Source organism: Hylobates moloch, unplaced genomic scaffold (genome assembly GCF_009828535.3).
Source record: "Hylobates moloch isolate HMO894 unplaced genomic scaffold, HMol_V3 SCAFFOLD_2648, whole genome shotgun sequence".
Classification (NCBI taxonomy): Eukaryota; Metazoa; Chordata; class Mammalia; order Primates; family Hylobatidae; genus Hylobates; species Hylobates moloch.
The window spans coordinates 1-7855 of record NW_026654923.1 but is presented as its reverse complement, the minus strand read 5'-3'; the positions used below and the strand labels follow the sequence as shown (position 1 = coordinate 7855).

The 7855-nt window shown below is 32.3% G+C and overlaps 1 long non-coding RNA gene across 1 annotated transcript; it reads left to right on the top strand.

Moving 5' to 3' along the window:
• Positions 1-927: 927 nt before the first annotated feature.
• On the top strand, positions 928-4638 carry LOC131382738 (uncharacterized). Its single transcript, XR_009212335.1, has 3 exons — positions 928-1005; positions 3179-3232; positions 4598-4638. It is a non-coding gene; the product is annotated as an uncharacterized LOC131382738 (long non-coding RNA).
• Positions 4639-7855: the final 3217 nt, after the last annotated feature.

Sequence of the window (7855 nt, the reverse complement as noted above, 5' to 3'; positions counted from 1 at the left end):
CCTGGCTAATTTTTTGTATTTTTAGTAGAGACTGGGTTTCACTGTGTTAGCCAGGATGGTCTCCATCTCCTGACTTCATGATCCGCCCGCCTCGGCTTCCCAAAGTGCTGATATCACAGGCGTGAGCCACCACGCCCGGCCTCTAGGATTATTTTTAAGTAATGCCTTCCCTTGCTATAATACATTATAATTTTCAGTCTTATATTATCTCATTTTATTCTTTGAGGAATTCTGTTAGTACTTATACAAATATTATTTCCCATTTACAAAAGGGAAAGCAAGTCAGAATAGTTGAAGGAGTTTCCCCAGATCGTATTAGTAAGAGAAAGTACAAAATAGTCTTCTGACTTCTGATCTAGGCAATTTTTTTTCACTATGCTGTACCCTTTATAGTTTAATCTTGGATACTTTTATTGTGTTATTTTTAAGTTATGTATTTTATTATTAAAAGTTGAATTCAGGCTGGGCACGGTGGCTCACTCCTGTAATCCCAGCACTTTGGGAGGCCGAGGTGGGTGGATCACCTGAGGTCAGGAGTTTGAGACCAGCCTGTCCATCATGATGAAATCCCGTCTCTACTAAAAAGACAAAAAAAAAAAAAAATTAGCTGGCGTGGTGGCGGCACCTGTAATCCCAGCTACTTGGGAGGCTGAGGCAGGAGAATTGTTTGAACCGGGGAGGCAGAGGTTGCAGTAAGCCGAGATCGTGCCACTGCACTCCAGCCTAGGTGACAGAGCAAGACTCCATCTCAAAAAGAAAAAAAAGAAAAAAAAAAGTTGAGTTCAGATCATCAAAGTTTTCCTTAATTTCAATACCATATTTAATTTATTCTTCTTAAAGTGCTACCCAAAGTTTTCAGATACTTTTAAAAACGCATAGAGTTTAGGTGAATATATTCCTCAAAATTTATTTTTATGGCCAGTATTTCCTCCCTAGAATCTTCACATTCTTAAATGAAGCTTCCATCAAAGAAGACAATATCTGATGCCAACTGTGAAGAGAAATGTAAGATCTTAGGCAGTAGCCACTTAAAATTTTAGAATTTGCAGAGTGAAGAAAAAAGCAGTTGTCATCAAACTCTCTAGAAGTAATACATGCTTTTTTGATTTAACTTTTACTTCTTAAAGTGTTTGCTCGAGTTATGAATTAGTAAACAATTTCAACTTAAAGATTCAGTTTCTTAAAAGACACCAACAATCATTAGTGTGACTACATTATTTCAGTGCCGTGATTTACAAAACCAAAGCTAATCACTCAGTATTGTGGACAGTTTAGTACATTGACTGAATTTTCCACCTTCAGTGATACCATCTATATTTTCAGACAAATGATAAATCTTAAGGGTATTTTGCAGCCAGTTAAGTTTCCTAGAAAGCTATGAAAGAAAATAATGTGAAAGATGAAATGCAATTGCAGGATAGTGTTTGCTTTGATGGGCCTAAGTCATCTAATTTTAAAATATATCTTTGATAGTGAAATATTTTGAATTCTTGAAGAAATGAGGTTTTAGATCTTAAAACACTTTTCTTAAATTTTGTTTGCTAGACATCTTCCAGTTTCATTCCCACATCTTTTATCTCTACCTCCCAAATTATTTTATATGATGCTCTATGCTAATGATAAAACTAAAAAAATCTGTATGTTTGGGTTTAGCATTTGGAAGTTTTAAATATTTGGCACATTTAAATTTACGTTTTGTCCTGCCTTTTAGTTTTTTCTCTTTGATATAATATGCATTTGAATTTTTTATTTTTATTATTATTATTTTTGAGACAGGGTCTTTCTCTGTCACCTAGGCTGGAGTACAGTGATGTGATCATGGCTTACTGCAGACTTGACCTCCTCAGCTCAGGCAATCCTCCCACCTCAGCCTCCTGAGGAGCCTGAGGAGCTGGGTCCACAGGTGTATGCCATCATACCTGGCTAAATTTTTTTATTATTTGTAGAGACTAGGTCTCTCTGTGTTGCCCAGGCTGGTCTTAAACTCCTGGGCTCAAGTGATTCCCCCACATCAGCCTCCCAAAGTGCTCAGATTACAGGCATGAGCCACTGTGCCCAGCTGAGAATGTTGCTTATATAGGTATATAAACATATGGTTTATATGTGTACATTTTTTTAAATTTTGAAAACTTAAACTTTATTTTTTATTTTTCATTGGTATATTATACATATTTTGGGGGTACACATGATATTTTGATACATGTATACAGTGTGTACATTTTTAAATACAGATTTTTTGTCAATGTTAAGTAATTTGGGGAGTTATAGTAAAGATGAAAATTAAGTACAAATATTGAGGATTTAAGATACATTTGTTGCAAACTAAGTATTTCAGAATTTAAACATATATCAGAGCCATTTCTTAGAATTTAATATGATTGTATTCATATTATAAAATAGTTGAAAAAGGTCTTGGCTGAAAGATTTCATGGTGATAGCCATACTGATAATGCTTTTATGATATAGGTAATTGTTAATAAAAATAGGGAGCTATAAGCCAATTTTATGGAAACCATAAAATGTTAATGTATTTTTTTCATGAATTTTAAAATGAAATGTTTAAGAAAAAGATATACTTATTATGAATAATTGGGTCGTTCCTATTAATATTTGGAAATTTAAAAATTAACATTCTGCACATATAATTATATTAGGAACATCTGTCCTAAAGCTTCATTGAATAAATGTAATTTACCAAATTTGTCCCGTAATTTCAAACTACATTTCTGTAGAAATATTGGATAATATTTTTTAGCTTTGACACAATTCTGTTTTATATTTTCCCCTGTTCATGGGTTAACACATGCAATATGTATTTTAAATAAATTATTTCATTCTAACAAAATGCTGAAAGGAGATTTTAAATATAGTCAATTATGAAGTGTCTGTCATTTCTCTTTCTACTTATTGATGAATTCACCTACAACTGACAAAATTCCTGAAAGGCAAATCTGTCACACTGACAAGGAAATTATTTTTAAATATAAGATTCTGATGATACTGCTAGTTGTTGAAAATTTTCAGGTATGATACAAAAATTCTCTATTCAAGTCCCTGATTCCCTCTATGTTTAGTTATGATAGTTGAAAGTAATTTTGACCGTCAATGTACTTTCAAAGAGAATTTGCACTTATTTTTAGTGTTATTTGATTTGTAATGCCCTCATTTTCTCTTCTAGGAACAATTCCAAAGTCCCTTTGCAAGTCAAAGTCGAGGATATTTTTTATTCAGGGTAGGTACATACTGTATTTTTAAAAAATCAATCTACACCAAAATTTAAAAATATGTTCCCTGTGTATTTAATTAACTTTTACATTTCAATTAAGTTTTAAAGTTTATAGATGTTTGGCATCAGGTGCTACAGTCTGACATTCACTTCTGTCACCACCTTATTGCTTCAATACCACGGTATCTCTGATCTCTGATCTCTTCTTTGATCTATTATTGCTCATGTTTAAACACCTCAAATAGCATTCACCTATTTGACACTTTAATTCCATGACATTTTATGTATAGAAAGTAAGTGTCTTAAAGATACTTTATAGAAAGTAAGTGTCTTAAAGATATTCCTTATGTTCTATGGAATTATTTACAAAAATTTTAACTCAGTAGATTGGAAGAGTTATGAATACTTTCACAAATTCTTAAAATTAAAAGAATCTGCCATAATAAAAGGTATACGTAGACAGAATTTCAGGATTACATTTCTGATTTTGTTTGTCCACATTGTCTATAAAATGTGAGGTTTTTTTCTAGGCAGCTACACTTGGTAAAATATTTGCATCCTTAATACATTACCAGAAAGTTTTAATTAATTCATTCAACAACTATTTATTGAACTTCTACTGGGTGCTGAGCAATGTACCAAGGGCTGGGACTATCAAGACAGATAAGATTCCATTCCTATGCTCTAGGAATTTAGATGGGCTCTAAAACAGATAAGTAAACAAATATAAAGTACTGTGTGCAATGCACTTGTAGTCCAAAGGCTGTGATTTCCAAAAGAAAAGCATTTAATTCCAGCTGGGGAATGGAAGAGGTACAGAGAAGACTTCAAGGGCTGAATCCTGAAGAATCAATGGGAATTTGTTGATGAAATATTTAGCCAAGAAATTTCAGCTTTACACTAAAGGCTAAGGAGGGGGCAAATGTGGTAAGATTTGGCTTTTGAAAAATAATTCTAACAGCAAATTAGAGAAGGGATTGAATGAAGGAATTGGACTGATAGCAGGAAGAAGTAAGCAACTAAACAGCCCTGACTTCAGTAAGTTCATTTTGGTTCATATCAAAATAAAATTGAGAACATTTGTTTTAAAATGTTGGTACTATCAAGGAAATAAGCAAAGTCAAATAGCATCTAGTTCATGGTGGTCCATTAGGAGCACCTCAGAACTTGTTAGAAATACAAATTTCTCAGGATTCTCAGACTTACTAAATCAGAAATTCTGGCTATGGGGTCCAGCAGTCTATGTTGTAAAAAGCCCTCTAGATGATTGTGATGCGCATTAAACACTCCTCTAAATCATCAATCTGTTTCTATGACTATTAGCTTCCATCTTTAGTTAAACTCATTTATTTCTAATCTATTATTTTTCAGCCACGGAATGGAAGAAGGTCAGCAGGGTTCATTTAAAATGGTATGTGAGAAATAAATAAATAAATAAATAAATAAATAAATAAAATAGTATGCATTTCACAGTTTAACACAGTTTGACATTTGCTGTTGTTTTCAAATAGTCGCAAATTAAACTATGCTAAATATATTTCTATTATTTGATTGCATATGTACATGAATGTTCCATATAAATACTACAATGATAGGAGCTGTAAGGGCTTTATTGTAATGAGAAAATACCGGTATTTTAGGGCCTCATTTGCTTTGCCTATGTCATTTATTCCTCAGACTATGTCACAATAGTAATTATCATAAGTGATTTTGTAGACATTGATCTTATCATCATTTATTGTGCAAGTAGGATATGTCAAGGAATGAATTCTTATTGCAGTTATCAGTGTCTATCATAACGGGCCAAGATTTACAGACTTGAAAGTACTTCTGTCATCTAAATAACCGATACTCAAAGATTCTTTATAAAAGCTAGTGATTTACCAGTTTCTAGAGAATATTTTAAAATGTGGAAAGACTTGAGAGAATGACCTCTTCTTTTGTGCTACCAGAATTTCTACCTCAGTGCTGGACATAGAGTAGAAATTTAGTAGCTGTTGACTGTTCCCACATGTTTAATAAATATGTTAATTCTAATATTTTATTAGACAATAAAATGTTGAAATCAAACCCAAATGCAGATTCATAAATTTATACCACAAAAATAAAAGTGTATTCTATTAAGCTTTTGTAATCCTAAATCCAGATTTTATGCTGAATGTATTTTTTCAAATATATCATTCATTTTAGACTGGGCATAGTGGCTCATGCCTGTAATCCCATCACTTTGGGAGGCTAGGGCACGAGGATCACCTGAGCACAGGATTTTGAGACCCATCTCTACAAAAACTTAAGAAAAAACATTAGCCAGATGTGGTGGTGCATGCCTGTAGTCCTAGCTACTTCAGAAGCTGAGATGGGAGGATCACTTGAGCCCAGGAGTTTGAGGCTGTCAGCTATGATCTTTCCTCTGCACTCCAGCCAAGGCAATAGAACAAGAACTTATCTCACAAAAAACAAAACAAAACAAAACAAAAAAACCCCACAACCAAAACAACAACAAAGTAAACTTCAAGAAGGCAGAAGGAAGAAAGTTATAAAAATGAAAGAAGAAATTGATGTTAAAAATAGTAAAGTAGAAGGACGGTAAACAAAGCAAAAATCTGTCAGTAATTCTTTACAAAAAATAAAATAAATTATACTAGTGTAATCAAGAAAAAGGGTAAAATCATAAATATAAAAAAGTACAAATGAAAAGAGAAATTAAAACAGAGAAGAAATAAAAATCACGAAAGAGTACTTTGCACATCTCTCTACATATCAGTTTGGAAACCTGAATAAAATGGAGGATTGTCTAATAAAGTAGGTGCTACCAAAATTGACCTCAGAAGAAAGAAAAACACTAAACAGACTAATAGCTATGGGGAAAAATTGGAAAATGTTATCTAGAAACTATACTCTCAGCCAGGCGCGGTGGCTCACGCCTGTAATCCCGGCACCTTGGGAGGCCAAGGTGGGCAGATCACCTGAGGTAGGGAGTTCAAGACCAGCCTGACCAACATGGAGAAATCCTGTCTCTCCTAAAAATACAAAATTAGCCTGGCGTGGTGGTACATGCCTGTAATCTCAGCTACTCGGGAGGCTGAGGCAGGAGAATCACTTGAACCCAGGAGATGGAGGTTGCAGTGAGCCAAGATCGCACCGTTGCACTCCAGCCTGGGCAACAAGAGCAAAAAAAAAAAGAAACTATGCCCACTCAAAACTATACTGTGTCTCAAAAAAAAGAAAAAAAAAAAAGAAACTATACTCACAATATACCCTCAAAAAGTACTAAGCCAATAATTTTGAATTTTTTCAGCTCAGAGAAAGAAGAAAAATTACTAAATATTTTTATGAAGCCAGCATAATGTTAATACCAAAACTTAAAAAAAGTATAAAAAATGAAACTGTAAGTAAATTGTAATTATAAATATTAATGTAAAAATTTAAAAGGAATATTATTAAACAGTATTCTTCAGTATACTTAAATAATTTTATGATCCCACTAAGTAAGATTTGTTCCAGCAACTCAAGGATGGTTCAACTTTAAGAAGTGTGTTAAAAGTTTTCACTATTAGAAGAAAAATTATATGATAATCTCAATAGATGCTTTTGGTAAAATTTCACATCAATTTCTGATCTATTAGAAAGAGATTAATCCTTTCTTGACATGATTTATATAATGGTCTCAAACCAAGTTAGTACAGTAGCTGGCTTGTTAGTGAAACACTTTGGAGCATTTCCGTTAATGTCAGGAACAAGATAAAGATACTCTCTAATTTCTTATTTAATGTAGTTCTTAATGTGTTAGCCAATTCAATTAGAAAAGAAAGAAATAAAAGATTCAAATAGTGGAAAAGCAAAGGAAAAATTTAATGTGCTCATGGGACATAATTAGGAACTTGAATTTGCAAACTGTGTTTAGTATTAACTCCTGCTTCAGAAGAGGCCTGATAAATTATGTTCACATAAGGAATATGAGAAAACATATTCTTAATTTTGTATTTTTTCAAGGAACAAAGAACAGAGAGCTAATGGAAAAGAAACTATTTTATCTTTTATAATATTATAAATGTACATTGGCATTTAAAAATTTTATTAAATAGCTTAATACTAAATGGGAAAAAATACCTGTGATTATAACATTGAAATAAGTATTAGAGTGTTCACAATGTGAAACAATTTAATCCATGATTTGGCGAATTTAGTAAAAAAAAAAAAAACCTTCAAAATTGAGAATAATTGCTTTATTCAGATTATTTTCAAGATTAGGGTGTACATAAACTAATGTACTCATGATTTCATTTTATTTTGCCAATAGAAAAACAATATAATAATCATTTTTTCTTTGTTTTTCTCATCTGATTTTCTAAGGCCTTTCTCTATCCTGATGACCTATATTTATTTAGAAAGTGGTTAAACATAAAATAGAATGATTTAGTTGCAAATATAGGAGGAAATAGATATACAAGGAGTAAATGCAAGCTTTTGAAATAGCTTATTCATAAATCTTACTGGTATTAATGAGCTTTAGGAAATCACTTTTAAATAGTTAAATACTGTAAACTGTTGGAAGACACAGACATACAGAAGAAGTGTTCCATTAGAGATAGATTAAATGATATATAGTTAAAAATATACAGACAGGCC